Raw genomic sequence first — 24,726 nt, 5'->3', positions numbered from 1 at the left:
GTTTTCTGATCTGCATCAACAGCAATTTATCTCTATCATGTCCTGGAATGTCCCTCTGTATTCGGTGTTTTTCGATTAAAACCGGAACCCTAATTATAACAAACCGGTAATACGGGAAATTTATATTCCTTTAGAACGCACATTTCTTTCAGTGTGTAAATTTTCTGCGCTATTACACAATACAACAACAACAACAACAATAGGCGTCTACACAAAATTTGAGTTTCACAGTATACGTGAGTGTTATTTATTTATTTATTTATTTAGTCAGCTACATCGCTCAACGGGCATAACAGTAGCGGGGAACACAAAAGAAAAGCGATAACAACTATTATCAAACACGACTATACGCACACATCTCAGCACAAACATTACGTATACAGAATAACACCATTACAAACACTACAAACTACTTATCATGCACGACTACGCACACATCCTACTATAAGCATAAACACTAGACTATGCATTACATGGAATACAAGAGCTCGCAGAAACACTTAGAATTCGCCTCATTAAAAAAAGTGAGACAGAGAATATTTAGTGACATCAGTTCTGCACATATATTTGTTAACTTTATTGTTATGATCTAATCTATATTATACGTAAGCCGGTGAAATGTACAGGAATGGCTCCATTGCTGATTCGTGGTCATAAATAGCGTGAAAAAATTTGGGAGGTGTAGCGGATCCCATCCCTACATGTGACACTTTCCCCCAACCCATAACGGGAGGAAACAAATATAGCCGCGTCATTTTGGATTTTTTCAGTTGTAGTTATACAACTTGAGGTTGAGGTATCCCATACAATTGAGGCGTACTCCAAGATTAGCCGAACAGATGTAAAGTACATTACTTCTCTCACGCTTTGAGGTGCACTCTGACAAGTCCTAACTATGAGACGTAACATACGGCTGACCTTTTCAGCTATTGTCCGAACATGACTGTTACATCTCAAGTCACAACAGCAACAACGACAACAACTTTATTTGAATTCATTTACTAGTTGAAGATGTCTGTTATTAAGGACATATCATGCAATGAAGCGTTCCTTGCTTCGTGTGAATGACATTACTTTACATTTGGCGTAATTTAGTGGGAGGTGCCACTTAACTGACCATTTAAACATAGAGTCAATATCTTGTTGAACAATAACTGCAGCATTACTTCCACGAATTTCCCTATATATAATAAAACAGTCGTCCTCAAAAAGCTTTATTTTCGAGTTAATACGTTCGGTCATGTCGTTTATATATATTAGGAAGATGAGTTGCCCTAAGACCGACCCAATCTGTAACAAAAAAAAAAAAAAAAGACGAAGAAAAGGGGGGGGGGAAGGAAAACAGTTTTGAAGCAGGGTGGCTACCACTACAAGTCTTCTGAGTAATACCCATTTTTGCGTATTATAATACGTAATGCACTCACACACACATCTAAATGAGATGATGATGTGGTGGGTCATTCACCGCCGCCATGAGGGAAATATGTTTCTTATATATAAAAAAGGAGGGAAAGGTTAGCCTGCGCTACGGCGGCTTGCTATTCCCAGCAAAGAAAGGAAGAAAAGAAAGCAAACACTAAAGTACACAAAAGTATAGAAAGAGTATTACAGTAATGCTATTATAATACTTGGTATTAACACACATGCCCATCCCTAGCCATTTTTTGTCATTAATGAAGAAGATGCGAAGAGGAATGTCGATAGTGTTCACCAACCTCGCTGACGCAAAGAAAAAGCGCTCGGTGTCACTCTTGAGAAATTTTCTTGGCCTTCATGCTGTCGTGGAGGCTGATTGACAGGCACCACTTAGGGAGAGGAGGAAGTACCTGAACGACCGGATGCTATACAATGGTCGGCCAGTTGAAGTGGCCGCCATTTCACGGACAACATCCCGCAGGCGTTTTAAATTCCCACTCAACATTTCCGGGGGTTTTGCTGGGATTTCAGTCAATTGAATTTTCGCGCGTGCTGAAAATAATGACCTCATAATTATTAGAAGAGCCTGGCTGGGGTAAGAATCGGATTCTTATAAATAGGGCTGCAATAGGGGAAGGCATTTGGGTGAACGAAGCTCGCGATAAATTTCTTCCACAATGAACACAAATAAGTAATGCCTCTGTCAGAGACCACGGCGAGCCCTTTCAGCACTACCACTAAGAGCGGTGTGATGGCACCTCTCGTACCTCGACACCCTCAGCGTAATCAGTCCTCACTGTTTGAGATAAAGGGCAAAAATTTCTCCTCGCAATATGAAAGATTTCGTCATCGTGACAATAATGCAAAAGGAACGAGACTCATCCGTTGCGCCATTTGTGAATAAAGCTTCCTCCGAATCGACGCAAAACGTCAAAAGTACGACACCCCATCTAATTGCCAAAGGAAATATATAGCGGGAATTGCCCACATATCTTTATCCAACCGACTTGGCTGTGATGCGCATAAGGACGCCGGGACGTATATGTATAGTAACGGGAGCTATCGCTAATACCGCCGGTTTCACTGTATATACCACTGTTATTCACTGCTTGCACTGTACATATCATCAGGTTAATGTAATAAATTTTCTTTATCTATAATACCGCCATACATGGTAATACGAACAGAATCAGCGCATCAACGTGATCAAACAGTCGGCGCGAGAACACTGCGAGCGGAGCAGTATGGATCAGATTGCAGATTCGTGCGCAACAGAAGCTAGGTCGGTGCTGGAACAGTTATAATAGCGCGGTTATGTGATTCCCATCCCTCGTATTATTCCAGACGAAAAATACGCTTTCTAGTGAGACAAGTCTTGAAAAAAATAAAAAAGTACGTTGTCTTCATTGGCAGATGGGACATTTCATCATTACGACGTATCCATTCGTCATTCTGACGTGAAACTCCTCATTACACAGACCTCACAATGAGCGTGTGTGACGAAATAGCGCGCACTTGTTATTCTTCCCGCGTTGCATTGCGAGTGTATCGGAAATAATGAACATTGAGTGCAGGATATACAGTAGCCTACGAGACTCACAAACACGAACCCCATTACAGCCCCTTTAAAGTGCCCTGCGAGAGAAGTGCACACCAGCTTCAATACGTATTTCGCCAGCACTAGTCAAGTGGAAGCTAACTAAATGAGGGGCACTGAAGAGTTTGGTACATACGGAGAACACTATACACCCCACAATCGATAATAAGACCTGCCGCCGGAAGCCTCCCAACATGTTCCTTTACATTGAGCAATGAAAGGGGGGCAAAATGAACAACGAGCGTTCTTCGACATCATGGAACGTTCAACGTATGCCTGCGAGACGATTACTCGATGAATTTTTCGAAGCACTCACGGGGCTAGGCGTTTTCTTTCGCTTAATCCTTCAGACTTGATGTACGAAATTAATGCGCTATAAAGGCTTCGAGGAATGCACTGAGAGGAGGAATAACCACGGTCACCGTCATTCACGCACTCAAAGTACAGGTCTAGCAAACGAACGCTACTGTGTTACACCGTCAAAAGGACGCGGCGTCATTCCTGCTCAGGCAAAATTGTAATGCATATGCCCACTCACAGAGTGCTCAACCTCTGTTCCCATGTTTTTACCAAAGACAACGAAGCAGAGGGAACGCGCCGAACGTAAACCACCGGAACTCAACTTTTTCAAAATACGATACGTCAAGCGAAGATTTTTTTCGGGTCCCCTTTGCGGGCATTCTCGTCGTGATAAACATAAGCGACGAGGCAGTGATTTATCCTGACCCCCCCAACACCCCCCAAAATCTGCAGGAGACCCCCTAAAATTTTGTGAAATTGCGCAATATTTCGTGAAAACCATGTAAAGGCACCCCCTTGCGGAGCCCAACAACCGTCCCAAGGACGAAATTCTGGGTAAACCATTGCATCCTATATAGTGTATGGCAAGGGCGAAAAAGAACAACACAACAACTGGTGTCCTATGCCAGCCGTAGCCTTATAGAGGCAGAAGAACGCTACTCGCAAATCGAGGAGACTCTAGCTGCTCTCTGGGCAATATAGAACGCTTCAACATCTACATGGAACGCATTTTGTGGTAGACACTGATCACCAACCGCTTATGAGTATAGTAACAACTTCAAGTTGGCGATCGTCTACGAGGACTAACGACGGTGTCTTCGGATGCCGCCGTTCAGCTTCACCGTATACTACACCAAAAAGGTTGAGAAAATCCTTCCTCCAGAGTACGTGTCACATCCCGCAGGACAGACCAACTATAGCAGGGTCCCGGACGAGTACCCTACATCCTTTTCCTCTCACGAATGGCGGTACCCCGCGCGATGAACATCGAGGAAGTCATCGAGGCAACATTGGCCGATGTCATGTACCAGGAGCTCACCCAAGCAATTCAAGCATGCCCTTCTATTAGACATGATCCAACGTCAAACCCTACTACAAGCCTCTAGATATCTCTGTGACGCCGCAATGTCGAATACTGCGAGGCACAAGGTTACTTCTCCGTTCAAGCCCACCTGCAGTTCAGCTTGCCCACAAAGGGCATGGTGAAGACCAAACAGGGATACTCTTTTAGAAAAGGCAGTCCGTAATTACATTCAATGAACCAACATGCGGTCTTCTAAAACCAACTCCGTTTCCTGCTGGACATTGAGAAAACCATGCCGTGGACTTTGCAGGCCCATTTCCGAATGGAAAGTATCTTCAAGTACTTGTTGATGAGTATTCCTGGTCCCGCTTCCCGGTGGTGGAAGTCGTGCCATCAACAACAGCATCATCAGCCATAGCAATGCTATGAGAACTCTCACATTTCGGCATCCCGAAGCAAATAAAAACTGACACTGACCTAAACCATTGGCACAGGAACTCGGTTTCCGACATCACGGAGTGACTCTATGATGGCCGGAAGCGAATGGAGAGACTGAATTAACGCGTCATCCAAACTATCATGAAGGCAATTAAGGCAGGCCACGTGGAAGAGCAGAACTGGATGCACAGAATTCACGACTTTCTGGTCTGCTACCGCGCAACTGCACATGCCACTACAAAGCGTTCGCCTGAGCTTCTCTTTGGAAGGAAAATGGTGACCTGTACCTTACCAAGTTCGGTGCGCCATGAGACAAACACACACGACGTCACTCGAGTAAAAGAGATGTCGAAAGCACAAAACCTACGTAGAAAAATGTAGGCAAAGCACAACATGTAGAAAGGAACACACTCTACAGGAAGAAGGCAATGTATTCGTCAGACAGGAGAACACAACCATTTGACCCTATATGCCTTATATTGTATAAACTCTTAAAAACGAGCTTCACCGCATAGCAACCATCATCCCGAACGACATCGTTCTCTTTTTGTGTCACTTATGCAGAAATGTCACAAAAAGGCCCGCGCTTTCCACAAATCAAGAGTGATATCACTCTGTGCAGTGGTTGGCATTCAGCGTGCTATGTGGTGAAGATTCGTTTTAAGAGTGTACACTCTTAAAAAGGAACTTGACCGCATAGCACGCTGTGCGCCAACCATTGCCGCGAATGATATGGTTATCGCTTCTGAATCGAAGAGAGATGTGGGCGTACGCCTTTTCGTGGCAATTTGGATATATGGAAATTGTCACAAAAAAAGGCGAACGGACCCCACTCTCTTCGCATCAGAAGCGATATCACTATCATTCTTGGCAATGGTTGGAGCACAGAGTGCTATGCGGTGAAGTTCTGTTTTTAGAGTGATGGTTGGCTAGGAGCGCGCTATGCGGTGAAGTTCATTTCTAAGAGTGTAGTAGAAGTCAAGGGCAACCAAATCACAGCAAAAGAAGCAATCGTATATGTAATCACACGCAAGTTTCCCAAAACACTTGGAGAGGAGTACGAGCAGCACACACCTAACGCAGAATATAGCCACGAAGACGACGAACTGCTTGATGATTCAAGAAGTGACACCCGACGAATCCCAACCACACTCTTAAAAACGAACTTCACAGCATAGCACGCTCCTAGCAAACCATCATCTCGGATGATATCGTTATCTGCCCAGGTTTGTTGAAAACGGGAGGCGTACGCCTTTTCTGTGACACTTATGCTGTTCATAATTGTCACAAAAATGCGTACGCCTCCCGTTTTCAACAAATCAGTGCAGATAACGATATCATTCGAGATTATGGTTGGTTAGGAGCGTGCTATGCTGTGAAGTTCATTTTTAAGCGTGAAGATCCGCAGGACGATTATTAGCACCTCGACGATCCACCCACACAGGACTCTTCCAACCGATACCCCATCAGAAGCTCAAGAGGTGTGCCACAAAACAGGCTCAACTACACGTACACTCTAAAAACAGAACTTCACCACATAGCATACAGTGCGCCAACCATTGCCAAGAATGATTTATCGCTTCTGATTCGAAGAGAGACGGGGGCGTACGCCTTTTTGTGGCAATTTTCATATATCCAAAGTGCCACAAAAAGGCGCAAGCCCACCTCTCTCTTCAAATCCGAAGCGATAACCCCATCATTCGTGGCAATGGTTGGCTCACAGCGTGCTATGCGGTGAAGTTCTGTTTTTAGAGTGTAGAGAGCTGAAACCAGGAGCACTGCGACTCTTAAACGTTTCATTTCTTTTTCTTTTTTTAATGGTCTACCATTAGAGTCATCGGTACACAAGAATCGCGGCGTAGTCTGTCCGTGGCCCCAACGCGGCGCGCATGCGCGGTCAGGCTGCGTGGCGCCGCCAAGCTGAGTCGGAGGAAGTCTGAAAGGCTCGTTCGGCTGCGAATGCTGTCTTGCGCTTTTTCGCGCTATTCGTTTTGTGTTTTCGATACTTTTTTTACGTTGAAATAGGGTGCAGGGGGATGTTGTATATTGTACGCGCTTGCAGTCAAGCCGGAGTATTGTGCTGGCAACCAAGGAGGTTTAAGATGGCGGAGTAACGAGTGGAGTGTAAACTATAGCGTGAAGCTGTCAGTGCGAGCCTTCTATTACGTGCTAAACAATACACCAGATGTCATGAACACAATTAAGAATTCGAGGAATTCACACCGTTGGTGGTCTCCCTGATCTTCCAGAGTCTTCGGTGTCAACATCTCCATGCTGAAAGTTGGCACACTACTTGTTCACGTCTGAGTATGATGGGCACTCTTCACTTAATGTTCACGTGGATTTTTTTTTTCTTTTTCTTCATGAACAGCCCCGAAGTTCAATCATCGAAAATTTCACGCTTGTATATACTATATGTATAGGAAAGAGAGGTTGATATATCAGACGGCTGCGAAGTCGACAAAAACAGTGTCGAAGACAGTGCCCCTGTCGTAAGCTGAGTAGGGATTCCACGATTTTTCTCTAGATTTCGCACGCATCAATGCGCCATCGTGCGCCACCGGAAGTTTGTCGGTTAAGTAGACAACAAGCTAAGTGCGCAAATGACGGTCAGGGTTATCTGCACACACACACACACACACATACAGTATGCCGGGCGTTTCAGTTAAATCCCCGGGCTAAATAATTCGCGAACGGGTGCACCAATCGACGAACTTTCTTTTTTTACAAGTATCTGTCCGGTACCATCTACAAGCTGCGCACCGTGTGAATGAGTGGGAGGCGCTCATTATTTAAATAAAAATTCAAATGAGTTTCGTAAAAATACAACTTCTAAAGCAGGGCGCTGTCGGCATTAAAATGGGTGCTACGCCTCTTGGGACCTTCAGTGGACACCTTTTAGAGAAAAATCTGCCACCAAAGCGGGTCATTTGTTGTAGTAATTAATTGGTTTCGGTTTACATATTTTTGTTGCGGCTGGTCGCGGTGAAGCGCAAAAGGACATAATTCATTGGTGGATAAGGGAGTAGAAGATCGTCATTTTGCGCTTCACTGCAACCAGCTCTTTTTTCTCTACCACCAGATTTTTCTCTAAAAGTTGTCCACGGAAGGTCCCAAAGAGGTAGTACCCATTTTAATGCCGACAGCGCCCTGCTTTAGAAGTCATTTTTTTACGAAACTCACGCGAATTTTTATTTAAATAATGAGCGCCTCCCACTCATTCACACGGTGCGCAGCTTGTAGGTGGCATCCGACAGATACTTGTAAAAAAGAAAGTTCGTCGACTGGTGCACCCGTTCGCGAATTATTTAGTCCGAGGAGTTAACTGATAAAAATGGTCCTCTTGATAGCCCGTGCAAAAATGAACGTTTCACGTGACTATGGCGGGCTAACGTTACAAATCTATACAATTTGTCTTCTTCTTCTTCATCTTGTTCTTTGTGTCCACGATGACGAGATCCCGTCGCATGTATCTGGAAGCGTGTCGGGCCGGGAATTTTTCAGCACGCCCTCGTATTGCGTGCCTCCGATCATTAGAAATTTCGGATATGCCCAGCGACTGCTGAAACAGTATCGCACTGGTTTTACGGGAGACATCTTTCGTTACCTTCGAGGGTTTAGTAGATATACTTTTCGCAACCTGGTGAGGAAGAAATTGGAAGGGAGGAATTGGCCCCAACATCTCATCCATGAGCACAAAACGCGAGGGAAGAGAGGAACAGCTTCATGGGTTAAATATCTAGCAAAAATACGCATCTCCCGCCATTGATCCTCCCACCTACCTCCCGCCTTACCTTTATCAATGCTTTTGGGGATTCGTATAAACACCATACAATAAATATCGGTAGTGTAAAATGTAGTTTTGGCTTATTTCGTAGCACGTTTGTACTTATGGGCGACATCATAATGTCCTCCGTTTATTTGCCATTTCCCTCAGATCTATAGTACCTAATACCCTGTATAGTGATGTACCTATCTTTGATAGTATCAGACTCGTACGCAACTTAAATACTGTATCTTAAATATCCTTAGGAGTATCTTACGAAGTACACTCTTCAAACAGGTACTTCATCTCAGATATCCCGTGGCATTCTGCAGCATATACCCATGCAGGAGCGCCTGTGCTTGAATGCATAGAAGCCAGGGGGGAAAGTACAAGTGAAGTCAGAATGTAGGGAGGTGGTTGTAAGGAACGCTCGATTAACATTATAAGTGAGGGTGACGTGCTCCATGACATTCGTTTTCTGTCCCTCCTCCTCTGAGTATCAGCATCTGGTACCCGCGGATTTCCCTACATCCCCCTCGCATCCCGACCTTGAAATTTCCGAGATTGCCCAATGAAGCTCAGCTACACCCACAGCCATATATGTACCCACAAACATATATCCCCCCTCCTAGAGGTCGATTTCAGAGGGCGAGTGACATTATCGGGCGAGATGTCCGCAGAGAAGAGCAACGAAGGGAACATGCATCAAGAAGGTATCGCGGAAAAACAAAAGTATCCGAATACCTTCTTATCTTTACTCTCTGTCACCGCGAACTCCACAAATTGCAACTTGATATCGCCTCGAAAGTAACGAGTTACTTCTTCTACTGAGTTACCTTTTACAGCAACTTAACTCGAATACTTTTTTAAGTATCTCGTACAAGCCTGGATAGGGTTCACGTGCTTGGTTAGTAAGTGAGGAACAAGTACTAGAGATGAATTTTCGTAGAATCTCGCCAATGTCGTTGTGTACTTTGCGGACAATATCCTAATGACGCAACATTATTCGGATCAAAAGCGTCTCTTTGCACCAGTGCACACCTTCTGCAACCAAGTGACCTGCTTTTATTTCCACCTCTATTCAAATGGACCTCATTTATCTTTCCCTTCGTTTCACCAGTTTATACATCCTCTCTATCCGCCCAACTGCGATGCCATTTTTTATCATTTTTTCTCGGCCGCCCCCCATTGGTTACTGTTACCAGCACGAGAGGGCGCCGTTTTGTTTCTTCCGCCACCAGGGGGAGTCTCCTTAGTGGGCGGGGCTGGGCGGTGCCGGGGACGTCCGCCCTCTTTCCCGCCTCTCGCAGACGCAAGGTTGGCAGACGGCCGTTGCGTTCTTCTAGTCGACTTCTTTTTTGGCTGCGTCCTGTGTGCGGTGTGGTATTGCATCCCACCGCATGGTGTGTTAAGGATCGATGTTCGCATGGTGGGTGTAGCGAGGGTGTGTCTTCTTCGCGTGCCAATTTGTGTCACGCTAAAGCATGGCTGCCGTTCACAGCGAGGTGAGTGAAACTTTGGACCTCACTTTTAGTCAATATATCATGCATCCGTGTCTCCAATGTCGATGTCGATGTGAGGTCTCCTCAAAGATCCCCGCGCATGGAGGCAAGCACTATTTATTTGGAGCCGGTGTCTTTGGGCACCGCCATTTTGAGCAAGAACTCGCCGCTGTGACACAGAAGCCGCTGCTCAGCAGGGCGGACACCTCGGCCGTCATGCTCGTCTTGTAAGGCAACCCCCGCGGTGACCACATTGGGAGATCTGTCGCTTGCGATGTAGTATTCTTTTTATGGAACTGCTTTCGACGCAAAGTGGTGATTATTAGCAGTAAAGGGCCCCTGCTTTTACTCGCTATTTCAGAGAAGTGTGTCTTCTTGACGTCGTCATGAAGACCTGTTCCTTAGAGCCATTTGTAGATCTTAGCTCGGGAGTGGGAGGACTCAATATTGTGACCCCAAAAACGGAGCATGCTTTGGAGACATGTCTCAGCAGAGACGTCGAGCCAAGTAATTCTGCTAAAGTAGCGAGTCTCTTATAGTTGCGTGAATTGTACCTGCTACACAACAACTTTATTGTAAGATGATGAATGGGGAGTTTTATCGCCAGGGACGATGCTCTACCCCACAAGTTAAGAAACGACTTGACTGAAAACGCCGAAGGAAGGGACACCATGACAAAAAAAAAAAAAAAAACAAGTCATCTTCGCATATCACGACTGTAGCCTGTATTATCCTCTTACGTTGCGTATACTATATCTGCAGTACGCTTTCTCGATGAGTCATCAGAACACCAGACTCGGTTTGGGAGCTGGCGATTTTTCCAGTGGGTGTGGGAAATAGTGACTCATTTTGTGGTAAATCTTTTTTTAGTAACTTGATTCTTGACTCGAAGGCGTTTCCAACTAACTTTATTGAGGCATCAGAATCATTTCCACCGTTTTATTATGGAAGAAACACGAGCAAACACCGCATTTTGCAATGGCAAACGCCAACGAAGATGAAATTTTGCCACTGGGCAACTGTGACTTTGTATAAGCTGCGAGAAATTCACTCTTTGCAATTCCCGAATGCTATACTCGCGTAGCTTGTCGAGTGAGCCTGCTAGCGAAAGGGGAATCTCTCCGCTTCATGTTTAACACAAATGTAGCAGAGGGAATGCAATTTGGAACAGAAATGTAAAGTGCAGCTGAACCGCCAAAAAACACGCGTACAATTCTGGTATAGCAGCACGTACAGTTGAGATAACAGGAACGAGAAAATTTTTCTTTCGGTTATTATATGACCCATCTCATAGAAAGTATTGCACGATCTATGAGAATGTTATAGCGTTCTTGAAGATGAGACCGCCACTGTTGCTGCTGCGACCGTTTCGTGATAACATCACTTTTTATATCGCCCATTAATTATGGCCTCGATAAAGGTCGGGCTCCGCGACAATTGATTTGTTTACAACTGATAGGTAAGGATGATAACATTGATTACCATTACATGAGTGCTGTTAGGAGACGGGAAATTTAACGCGTGTCTATAATATTCTTCGGCGAATATTTTAACGAGAATGACGACAATTTCTCGGGGATCCTTTTCCATTGAAGGTGATGGGGATGTGGTAAAGTCCTCCTCCCATGTCCATTCGCTGCACATTGTCGTCCGAGGGCACAAATTCCCTCATTAGATGGATCCGCAGCGGCCCTATACCTTTTATCAGTATAGATACTGGGAGAACCGCTTCCGTTATAAATTGGCGCGACCTTTTCCCCGCTACTTTCCGGACGAGGAAGAAGGTCTCGTCATATGAGTTTCGCAAGTTACGCCATCTGGAACTAACAAAAGCAGCACATTTACAAAGACTTTGGGGCTATTTTCTAATTAATTCGAAGGCTCACACCTGGTCACACGGCGTGCACAGAAAATGCGGGGATAACCTTATTTCGCGACAATATTAGCCTTTCTATAGAGGGGTATAACTGTGATAAAGTGATCTGTAAGGATGTTATTTCAACATATTCTCCATATATATACTTAAAAGCCACAACCAACACAGGGCGAGTACTCGTGCATGGAGTCAATTACTTTGGACGCGCAGCATTTTTCTTCAGTTGCAACTTTTCAACTACCTTTGGATTGCATTTTCTTCTTACGTGCATTTGGGGATTCCATTTCAGCTACAATGGAGTGACGAACAGACGACGACGAGCATCGCCACAACGGTGAGCGTCTCTACGTACCGTTACTCAGGGACATGTCGTTGCCAGCAAATCCAGTTTAAAAAATAGCATTCTTGAGACGAACTTTAGGATTTCTCGTCGGCAGATAGTGTGAGAATATTTTCTAGCGACCCGTATGAGGTATAGAAACACAGCGCTTCTGATTGAATAACTGAACGTTCCTACATAGGCTGGTTCGAGTTGGCGTCAACTGGTGCAGAAAATGCGTGCCCTGTATAGCCTGCTCGGACGCAGCTATTGTATATAGACAGGACCTTCGGGGAGTTCCCCCACCGGAAACATTCGGGTGTGGGAGGACACGATACAATTTTTGCTTCAAAATGCCGCTTTTATTGATGATTGGCAGGCAATCTGAACGGGTTGGTGCACATTGTCTTTGCGACCATATTACAACCAACGCATTTATATTTTTGCCTGACACAATAAGTGAAAACGTATTTAGTGGCCTTTTCTCTCTCTCTAAACACTCTCACGACAACTAAAAATCAAGGGAGCAAAGAGCAACAATTGAGCCACCATATGACGGTATCTCTTCCGTACAACGTTCTCGCACATTTAAACGGTACAATGCCCATTCCTTACGGAATACCGAGCTATGCAAGCACGTACGATGACGGCAGACAAAAACAATAATGGGTTGATATAACATAATAATGGGCTTTCATAATAGGTTAGTTGACTTTTTTCACGAGTTCGTCGCAATCAGAGATTTATCGGACTGCGCTCTGGCGGTGTATTAAAGAAAGCTTCGGTGTATTATAAGCTTCGTTTTGTCGTCGAAAGATTTGGGCCTTGGAAACTTGTCGGGCAGACGACACTTCGATAAGCCCTGGGTTTGTGCTGATCATCAGAAGATGATTATGACAGGAACAAACGTATTCTTTCTGAGTACAGAAGAAATCCGTCGGAAGGCTCAACGAAACTGCCTTAGGGAAGTTAACATAAGGAGCCGAAAAATCGATACCTTAGTTCTCTGGGCACAAAGTAACCCCAAAGAGTTTTGGAAATTTATCCGCTATACAGCACTAGAGACCATGTCGGCACGTCCCTATAGAGCCTGCACAGGCTCCGAGTAGCGAGCGAAATATTGGGTGACCTCTCTCAATACTTAAAAAGAAGGCGGCGGCTCCGATCACAAGCGATCACGCTGACGTCGAATATTTTAGTCACTACATTGGATTTATTTATTCCCACACGTACGGAATTTCCGCCCTATCGAACACTTGTCCTGCAGAACACGAAGCCAATCAATTTGGATTACAATGGCATTGTTAAGCTAACCAACTTGCTGGACGCAAATAAAGCTCAAGGTCCTGGCGGTATACTCAGTGGTGGGCAGTATCTTCGATACAATCTTTCGATACATTTTGTGTATCGGTATTAGGTATCGCGTGCCAAAAATTAGAGTATCGGAGTATCGGTATCGAAAATACATTTTTAGTGTATCGTGTATTTTAACGATACTCGATACTAAAAAATGACGCAAATATTGAGGATGTTGTGAGACTTAGGGTCGGCGGCGCTCGCTCAGGCGGTAGCCAGGCCGCAGCGGCGTAGACATGTCGACCATAAATTCGTTCGAAGCTTAGGTCCGCGCGCGCGCTCCATCGTCAAGGTCGCCCGGAGAGGAGGCCCTGGGCCCTGCCCTGGGACGCGCACGTGGCCGCGCGCGGCTTCTAGTTGTTCCAGAAGAATCTCTTCCGTCTCTTTCTACGGCGGGCGCGCCGAAAACCCCTTACACAGGACCAACCTCACGGCTTCTGGAACTGCGCTGCCCGATGTCCCCCTCCTCTGTGCGCAAGAGCAAGTCCACTTGACTTGAAGTGTGTATTCCGCGTCTGCCATGCGGAAAGAATAACCGCCGGCTTAGCTTGAGCACTGTAACCCGTTCTACAGCTCACAATTCACAACGGCCAACTAAGAAAATCAAGTCAGAGGCAAAGTCAGAGGCTACCGGGTAAGTACTGCAGTACCAAACGATAAAAGCAGCAGAAAAAAAGTTTCAGGTTTATTCGTATGTATAGTCAAGTGCTCACAGACCGGTACGCACGAAGAACATTGTCTTAAAGAATTGTTTTTTGCTATGCTGCTTATTGATGCGATCGTTTCAACGATCGTTTCAACGTACCCATGGCTTCAGTCTAAAGTTCTAACAAGACTAGCTGCTTAGACAGTGCAGCTTCATTAAATCCGTGCGGTCGGATACGTTCAAGCCCTGTCAGAGAAAGTGCGCTATAAAAATACACTAAAGGCTCTAGAAATAACGAATAAATGTTTTTACTTCCCTAATCATATTACCAGCTATATATTGTTATTTCAGTGATGTAAACTTCGCGAATCATAACACCAGCTTTATTATATTGTGATTTCAGTAATATAAACTTCGCTAATCATAACACCAGCTGTATTATATTCGGGATTTCAGTTATGTATCGAAGTATCGACGATACAGTACCGAGTATCTGTATGGAAAATCAATTTCGTTTCTGTATCTTGTATCGGTATCGGAAATACAATTTTTGAGGGTATCGAGTATCGGCGTCGAAGATACTTTTTGGAAGTATCTTTCCCAGCCCTGCGGTATACCCACAATCGTCCTCGAGTCTGGCGATATTATTCCTACTTTTTTCTACGTTCTATATGAACTACCTCGCGATTGGCAAAACGCAAATGTTGTACCTGCCTTTGAAATGGGTAACAGATCTAATGTCGAAAACTATCGCCCTATATATCGCCTATCTCTGTATCTGCAAAGATAATGGAGAACGTTTACAATGAACACTCTTCGAATAACTTCTTTTTCTCCATCGAACTATGACCTTCACGCAGGTCAACTAATCGACTTTCATTTTGATATATTCTCCATTTCAGACTGACGTGATTTTCTTTGACTTTTGACACTGTTCTCATTCACTAACCGCGAGCAGTGCGTTGTCATCAACGGATCGAAATCCGGATGAACTAAATTAACTATAGCGGAGTACCCCGAGGATCCGTCCTATATATGTCCATTGCTTTTTCTTATATATATTGATGACATCACCAAGGGTGATGCCGTCACTCCTTCCGGGATACTTCCAAGATACGGCCGACAACTATGCCGTGTACAGGGAAATTTATAGCTATGACGTATAGTTGCTCTCCAGGAACAAAATCCACGAATGGTCAGTGAAGTGGATGTTACTTCTAAACTTAAACAAATGCAAATCTATGTCTTTCACTCGTCCCAATAATACTCTAACTGCTTCTTATATTCTTGGCAACACACTACTGCAAAGGGTTAATGAATATAAGTACTTGGGCGTGATTTTTTTCTTTTGTTCTAAAGTGGAACAGTCGCGTTAGATTTACAGTCAGTAGTGCCTGTCGCTGCTACCCCCTACTGGGATGCCTACGGGCGTTGTAGCTAGGTATCTTAATAAATAAATTTTGAAAAAATGCACTTGACACACGAAGCCGAAAGCAAAAGAACAATTACGACTTGGATTGGATTGGATAGCAGGAATGTTGGCGTTCACGTGTTGAAAGGCCGTATATCGATCATGGCGGCTTCCGGGATAGCTTGCCGTTGATAGCCGAGATAGCTGCCGGGATAGCTTGGACGTTGGGAGCGGGCATTGCCTATTTCTCTCTCATCAGATTTTCTTCTAGCCTCTCTCCTTACGATTCCTGTGGGGGAAACTTAAAGCAGTCACTTTTGATATATAGCTAGCTTTGATATTTCGTGTATCGATTTGTCTTTTTTTTCTTTTTTTTTTTGTAGCGTTTTCTGACAGCAGTCGTTCACAGCGTGTCTTCTCTCTGCACCTTTTGCAACATACTACTGCAATGAGCGAATAAAATCAGTTTTGCACTCGAGTACTTGATGGGCTTCAATCAGCTTCGGAAGTATGTTAAGTGAAAAATACGGTCGAAGGCCGAACGGCGTTTTATTCCGACAGACGCATGCTTGCAAGCTGGTTTCTGCTCAGCGGCTATCGTAAAATTATTGTCGTCTGTAACGGGAGCGTAAAATGGATCATTTTTCTGAACGCGACGATAATGAGGCATATACAGGACGAACCCATGGACACCTATGTTGGAAAATTTGTTCAACACGTGAAACTTAGTTTCCATGTTTCGTCCGGTCGCGTCAGTTTCATGTTCGGGTAAATTAAGCATTGTGTCTTACTCACACATATTTACACATATATTTATGTACCTATATGTTGCACGAATTGCATTAGAGTAGAGGTGCAGTGCAATACAGTTAGAACTTAGTATACGCGGAAAGTTCAATCAACTCACTACAATCAATGTACCTGATTCTTTTGTTTTGTTTTTTTTTTCTTCCTGGGATCCCGCCTGTGTGATCTGACATGTTGTGCTTTCAAGGGGTTAGAACCAATACACGTTTTATGATTTAAAATGCTGTTTTAGTCTCTGAATTTTTCTTCGTGTAGCCAAAACCTGCTACTTCAATTCCTGCTCTATAACTGCAACATTGCGTTTATAATCGAAATTGCACGTTGCAAATCTCGCGGCTCTATTTTTTTACGCGCTCCAAGTTCACCACCAGGCGCCGCACATGTAGATCTCACTCGCAAATTTAAGAATCGGTCCCACATTCGTATTTCCTTTACTTCCCTGGGGGCGCCGCTTAAATTTCTTTTAATGAGGTTTAACGCCCCGTTTGCTTGTTCAACATAACTGCTCCACGGAATCGTACCAGTCATCGAAATGCCCAAATATTTTACTTCTGTTACCTCGAGCAATATGTATCCGTTACGTATACGTCAACGCGTAATTAACGGGCGAAGAGGCATTTCTTCGAAGGTTCCCTTCTTGTGCATACGTAACCATCACTGGCGCAGTTTCCTTAACTGTGTTTCTTCTCATGTGACACCTCTTCATTGGTAGCTAACATGATTGTAGATATTGATTATAATATCCCGCGCAGATAGAGTTGTAACATTTTGTTTCATCGTGGCGCGAGTGATTGATCGATTTGATGCCATTGTTAGGGGATTCCGAATGGTTGTGTTTTAAAGAGACGTCATCCGTCATCCGAGTATATTGTCCCTTTTAAATGGAGGTGTCCATCTGGATTACGTGAGCCCCTTTTGACTGGTGCAAATGATGTTACACGCTTGTCCTTCCGATCCCTTAATCCCGGCCCTTTAGTTCTGTCCCAGCGATGTCATTTTCATCATCGCTCCACGGAGGCACCGCAACGGCTTTTGCTGCGTGCATTGCGCATTGCTCGGTTTGCGCGATGCCAACCTTTTCTCCATCGGTATATGACTCAGTCACGGTGCATGGATCAGAATTCACTTCTCCATTCATCATCGAAAGTATTGTTGCTGAAAACTGCAACTATACGAGCTCCCTCGTAAGCAGAGCAGAGGGTATATATGTGTCACTGTCCTTCAAAGAGCCCTGGCAATATTTTTGCATTATACCCTTTGGGCTCGAAAATATTTTCACAACAAAATGGCCACTAGCATCTTCTGCCACGGCATTTGTTCGACAACTGTAAACATACTGCAACTGCCACCTAAGGACTGAAACTTTGCTCCAGACTGTCTGCAGGAGTCCAACCAGACGGCGTCCTCATCAGCTCTGCTATGAGGAAAGCGCGGCTTCTGTGCTGCATTCCTGCTGTCGCAATGAGAATCTGGCTAAGCTGAATTCGGCCAATCAACCTCTTCCGTCCAAAGCAAAGCGAGTTGCCTGTACCGATCCATCAAGGCGATGTCGATGACACCGCTTCGTGTTGACGGACGAATTATCCCTGTACGCGGAGATTTGACGAGACGCTATCTTATTGATTTCGGAATGATAGCAAAATGGGCATTTTCGCTCAAACGTAATGGACGGGAAGAGAGTCTCAAATGGGTCGACCAAGGTTCACGAAGAAGAGCCCCTTAATGTGGCTTCGATTCGTCAGTTAAGATTGAGCTCGTTCGTGGACAGAAAACGGATTAACCTATTGCTGTTACTCCAACTCCAACGCATCCTTTCCAGACTCCAACTATTACTCCAACGCGTCCATTTAAAGTATCGTTTTTATTACTTTGAGGGAAGGAGAAGATCCGTAAAAGGGGATCCCTCGAACTACCTTTCGACGTATACACCAAAGAAAGCACAAATTCCCCCGTGTTATATTTACCGGCAGAAAAAAAGAAAACAACACTGTAGCCGATAACACCAAATAGGCTGACAAGGTTCCGTGCTGTAGGTGTTTACCAAATAATTGTTTTGTAAACCCGATTTCGAGTCCGAATTACTACTTTTACTCCCCCCCCCCCCCAAGATATCCCACGAATATAAAAACGCAGCAGACAAACGAAGAATAGCGACCTCCCGCAGAAGTTAGGCGAAGTTCAACTATATATTTTACTTAACGTGTGCCAAAGGTGAACTGGGCGATAGAGCAGGAGTTGTAGCGAAATGCAGAAAACATTTGGGGCTTTCTGCGAAGGGTCTTCATACACGTCTCCTTCAACGTAACATGAAGTGAGTTTCAACGGTTAGCTTTGTTTTTTGTTCGACATTAGAAGGACGGGGGCATTCGTTCCTATTTCTTGTCAAGTAATGCCATAGAAGAAGAAAACAATGAGGATTTGATGGGGGGGGGGGGGGGAGTTGTTAGGTTGCCATGCTTCGATTATTAATTTTTGTAACTCGAAGCTTAGTGTTGTCCAGCGTTAAATAAATCGAGTGGTGCTATACGCGTGACGACCGGGTGTAAAACTACTCAGCCTTAAGGAGAAAGTAAAAGAGGCCTCGTCAACTTTTTTTATATATAACGAGCATCGCGTGCTAACACACATTGGAAAGCGTTAAAATGTCTCGATTGATATGTAGAGACAGAGCGCAAAAGAGACAGACACACAGACAAAAAAAAGCGCATACGGGAAACGTGAGAGTTGTTGTACGCGCACTGACTCGGTTGTATTCAAATCGCAAAATTCCGTCCCTATAGATCCCCAGATTTGTCTGGAACAATCCCGAAATACCGAAACCGAAAAAAAAAAAAAACAGAAATCTTCGGGAATTCACAACTCTATGCGTGACCAATCAACGACCCGGCCTCACATTTGTGGATTCACATGCTTCTGTCCGATGAGAGTCGGCGAGAAAACAAACAAAACAGCGACCTCTATGTCGTCTTGTCAACGGGGTGGTTACCACTTAGCGTACGATTGATGTTGCGCGAATGTAAATTACTGCACACCCATGTAATACGGAAATACACCGTCGAGAGTGTGGTACACGAAGAGCCGGGTTTTTGGTCACCCTGCAGATTTGCTTCCGATAGAATGGCGGGAACACAAAAAAAGAGGGGAGATAAGCCGAAACATGTGTCGGACGGCCTTTTTGAAAGGCGCCGACGTTTGACCCCGGTTCTGACAGTTGAAACGAAGAACGCTCACCACTTATGGGGGCTAAAGCATGTTTCGCAATGCCGACAAGAAAGTGGAATCGTTTTCCCCATCATGCATGATGTAAAACCCCCGACACTAGGGAACACGAAGGGATAGACACAATTAACGCGAGTTTATTGCTGAAATTTGTTAGTCTAGTAAATGCATGTTACTGAAACAAGCCAGTTGGAAGCCGACATACCGTTTGGCTGACCTATCCTCTTTTTCTTTCTGTCTCTGTTCTAATGAATCCCCCAACCCCCTTGCTGGAATGTAACATGTAACACTATACGAAATACTTGTTAGATCGAATCTCGAATATGCCTGGGACATCACATATATATACTGAAGGTATAGGGAATACACAGGGTGTTTCAGGTAAATCCTCGGGCCAAATGATTCGCGACCGGGTGCACTAGTCGAAGAAATTTCTTTTTTAAAAGTATCTGCCCGATATTACCTAAAAGCTGCGCACCGTGCGAATGAGTGGGAGGCAGTCATTATTTAAATAAAGATTCAAATGAGCTTCGTGGAAAAACGTAACTTTTAAAGCTGGACACCGGCGGCATTAAAATGGGTACTACCACTTTTGGTACTTTTGTATACCTTTGTTTTGGGACCTATAACACACACACATACGCACACATATATCACCGTAATCTCGCACTTAAGTCTCCTCCTAGGTTTCTCCTCGGACATACCATCACCAGAAAGTATAGACATTCATCAAACGTTCTCCGAGTCATTTGTCCCAAAAACATCACTTGAGTGGAATCACCTTCACGAGTCACTACAGGAACACTTTAATGCCGTTGAATAATCTTTGTTCGTTTAATTGAATTGTATACAGCAGTATATACTGTGTCTATAACTATTGTACGACCCCCTTTTTGTTCTTTATTCCCTACACCTTTACACACTTTCACACCTTTAAAGGTGTGCGCTATGAACATTCAACCTGGTTGCGTAACATTGCATCTCCAGGATGATATTTTACAAAATTTGGAAAGCATTACTAAAGATCAAGTGTTAGTGCAAATCTTGCTTTCATTATGTCTTGGATATCGTAGGTACGAGCTAATGCATATATGCATCGCTATCGATAATCGAGCACGCGCAAGTGTCTACAATACTGTTGAACAATGTTGAGATGTTGCAAGACTGAATTTTTGGAGGACAGACAACACTAGAGTAAAGAAAATTTGTGCGAAACCGTGCTCCATTATGATGTTACGAAAATTACACCTAAAAAGGCGTGCGCCATGCATGTTGTTACACCTTTAAAGGTGTGAAAAGATTTAGAGTATGTATGCCCTGATGGTAAAAATAAATCCCACTTCCCGGTGGCTACCTGTTTGGAATAAACGATACAAGTTTGTCGTCGTTTTTGCTCGTGCTCGAAAACACTTTTCGAGCAAGTTTCATTTTTTCGTGGCCCTCGTGCGAAAATTCAACTGACATCTATACAAAGGAGGACGCAATTGGAGCCGCATCTGCATACAACTCTGGCAGAAGGATAAAGAGCTTTTATTTCCTAATCCGGAAACGTACATCAATCTGATAACCGAGCAACCGTTCCAATCCGCCCACCGGCCAACGAATTCATCACTGCGGTGCAGCTTTTCAAAGCGTCAGCAATGAATAATGGGCGATGAAAAAGTCCTTTTATTTGTTTTCTCGGGGTTCGCGAACGCTTTGAAAAACCATCGATCAATTTGAAAATTGGGCGGAGACTCTTTTGTTATGGCATTTGGTGAAGCATTGACGTTTCCAATAGGAGTTTGTTTTCATTGCCGCTGTGTATATATTTTTCAAAGTTCCCGACGTCACGTTTGTGTCCTCTCAAAAATCCGGAGGTAGCGTATCTAGCTCTACTTGTTAGTATTGGCAGTTTCAAAATCACTCACTCGCCGCCTCATGTTCTATAGAATCATGGCCACAATTTGTCTAACTGAATCCTGTTCCTTCTGTATTGCTCACAAGGTAACGGCATCTCTTATTTTGCGCAAGTTTTTTGCCTCTTTAAATATGGACACGTATTGCAGACGTCACGCTATCGATATAAAAATATTTTGCGATACGATATAATGCGGGGGTCTTTTATTTTGCCACGAAGCCGCGGAACAAAATTTGGAAGACGTCCGAGTACAGTGACGTCACGGCAGCACGAAACACGGCTCTATAAAATTCAGTCAAATCAGTGAGATCGAATCGAATTGAATGGGCCTCTAGTGTCCATGGTTGCTGACGTGCTGGAAGCTTACAAGAAGCTGTTGGACATTGGCCATGGCGTAGTGTTGCAGTGGGTCATGTGGGTATACCCGGCAATGAAGAGGCAGACCAGGCTGCTCTGCTGAGTCAACAGCTTACATTAGCCCATTTGATCATCTTGCTCAAAGGCTATACTGTCGGACAAGACGAGATCTCAGCGGATGCACGACATGACACTTTATACTCTCTGCTCCACGCTGTGGATCTCTTCCTCCTGGCCGACACTGCGCATCCATTCTTCACCGCATGCGGCTAAATGTTGCTTTTATTCCAGTTATGAGGCAGCCCCTTTGCCGCGCACTGTCAGACCTTTGGACTACATTCACTGTGCGCGCGTTGGCTTACACCATCTACTTATGGACTGCCCCGTCTACCAGCGGGAATGCGAGGTTTTGCAGCACAGGATGTATGTAGTCGACTACCGCCCTTTTACCCTCGGCAAGGTGGTCGGTCCCTGGTCTAGTCCCGCTCATACGAGTATCTATCGAGATCTCCGTCACTTTTGGGAGTTTGTCGTCCTCTCCGCCATCACTTTTCTACAATCGGCACTAGGGCAGCGCCCAGCATGCTGGGCACCAGACCCGTGCATCTCATCATCATTTCTTTATGTATGTATGTGTGCGTGTATTTATATACGTGCGTATGTGTGTTCGTATCGCCTAGAACATGGCTGCATGAATAATCGCCTCGGAAAATCGCTTTGAAAACACTCGCTTAACAATAGCCAGGGTCCGCCTACTTTCTAGCGGAGATAGTAACGTGGTTCGGAAGGAATAAAGAATCCTATCTAGTATGGGACCGTGCTGTGTAATCACGTAACGAAAAGTACTTGGGGCTCTTATTCCCGGAGCTCCAAAATATGCTCGCCATGGACGAAACGAAAGGGTTCAAGACTTGTACTCCGCAAGTTTACTTGGTCATATTAAGCATCCCTTTAAATGGAACCACTCTCTCTGATGCCTTATTGTCACTAAGCGAAGAGAATGGCACATTACTCGGGTCCTTCCCAACTGGAGACATCCAGAACGGCGAAGAAAGGCGCTTATCTCGTGAGCTGCGTTCATTGGTCCAGTTTTGTGACTTCTTTGCAGCGCTTAGACGTCCAGCCATTGGGAAGTTCACTGTCTTGTTATGCCAACGTAAACGTAATATCAATGGTCAATCCTATTTTGATAAGATGACCTGTAGCGATTATGGGATCACTTGACGGGCCTCGCCTCAATTTTTGCGGACATAGGACTTTGCTTAGATTTGTTTCCAAGAATTTCCCTCGTACCTCACCTCAATCCTTTTGTTAGAAATTGCCCTCGCCTATATCGTGGGTTTGCAAACGATCTCCATGTCCTATACATAATACATGGGGTACGAAAAGCTTGGGCAAGAACATGCAAATGAGCCACCCTTCTACTTCGCTCTTAAAGTATCATGTAGGAGGACTTGATAAACGGTCAGGAATGGAAATTACAGTACTAGGATTACAATCCCTGGGATTAGTACAAAAAGCTTGTTGCGCTCCTCTGCTGTCAACCTGTGACGTCACGTCATCCGCCCCATCACACGCTCCGAGTGAAAACGGGTGGCTTTTTTGACGTTAATTGAAACAAAAAAGCGCTTTCCAAAAATCACGGTAGCATTCGGTGCCTTCAGCTTAATATTTTCCGTTGTGTTTCAACAATGCAGATCGTTATCTCTCCTGAAAGCGTAGTGCGTACGCCCTTTTGTAACAACTAACACAGCTGCATAAGTATCACATAAAGGCGTTCAATAAATCGAGGGATGTCACTCGGGATTATGGTTGGCTAGAAGGGTCCTTTATTGGTTTATATAGCCCTGGTTTAAGAGTGCAGGAGGCAAGTTACGAAGGCAACAAGTCGCTAGTCTCATTTGCAAAAACAAAGCGTATACAGCGTGAGAAAACGGGAACAGCTTCTCTTTCGAAAAAAAAAAAAAAAACAGAAAGCGCAAGAAAAATTATTGATTTCAAGATAATCTTTCTCGATGCTCTGGAACTATAATTATGATATTACAGCGTGCATGTTTTTCCTTTTTTTTTTAAATTTCAGGTTCAGCTTATTCGTAATTAAAAATTTCGTATATTTCATCAACTAACCAGTTTTTATGCTGCCGGGCCGGAAGTACATCCATGAAACGGCACATCGACACAGTATGCATGTATCCAGGAATTGGAACACGGGTTACTTAAAGGGGCACCAAAATGCAAAAACAACATGCTCTCAAATGAAAGGCCGTGTTTCAATTAGTATACTCGGGTCCGATCGTTTGCTCCGTATATGTGCGGCATGATGCGCACTGCTGCATTTTTCAATACCGATTCTCAGAATTGCAGCCCACAACAGTTCTCGGGAATGTTCCACTGACAACGTTTATCTTCACGTCTTTCAGACAGCGACGCCGCCTTGCTTCGAAACGCGCACTATGTTTTTCACCGGGGCTGCTCCATATATGACGTGGCAAGCGCGTGCACGCGGAGCATGAGATAAAAACACCGATGCATGAGCTCAAACGACGTTCACTGCTTAGCGCCGAAGCAAGAAAAAGTCCGGTGTAATTTCGATTGTAGCTCCGTAACGGAACCAAAGTTTTGAATTATGATAACAAGTACGAAATTAGTGTTTAACGTAATTTGAAGTGAACTCTTTTTTGTATTTTAGTGCGCAGGCCTTTAACGGCGTCTTGAAAGTGACTTCCCCTTGAAAGTTTATAGAGACGAATTGGGATATTGATTCCATACTGTTATCAACTCTGCATGAACTG

The 24,726-nt window shown here is 44.4% G+C and overlaps 1 protein-coding gene across 3 annotated transcripts in view; it reads left to right on the top strand.

Moving 5' to 3' along the window:
* LOC135387632 (transcription factor Sp9-like) overlaps positions 1-24,726 on the top strand; it is a 75,109-nt gene that overhangs the window by 38,880 nt on the left and 11,503 nt on the right. Inside the window, exon 2 of one of the 3 annotated variants that reach the window (XM_064616742.1) lies at positions 12,209-12,253. The exons of 1 other annotated variant lie outside the window; for it this stretch is intronic. The gene's annotated coding sequence lies outside the window, so the exon portion shown is untranslated. Of the gene's footprint in view, positions 1-9,876; positions 10,047-12,208; positions 12,254-24,726 lie in introns of those variants that run through there. One more of the 3 variants, XM_064616743.1, reaches the window with a different exon arrangement.

The sequence above is a fragment of the Ornithodoros turicata genome, chromosome 3 (assembly GCF_037126465.1).
Source record: "Ornithodoros turicata isolate Travis chromosome 3, ASM3712646v1, whole genome shotgun sequence".
NCBI classification, from domain to species: Eukaryota; Metazoa; Arthropoda; class Arachnida; order Ixodida; family Argasidae; genus Ornithodoros; species Ornithodoros turicata.
The sequence above is the reverse complement of the archived record's forward strand: the minus strand, read 5'-3'. Positions and strand labels throughout refer to the sequence as shown.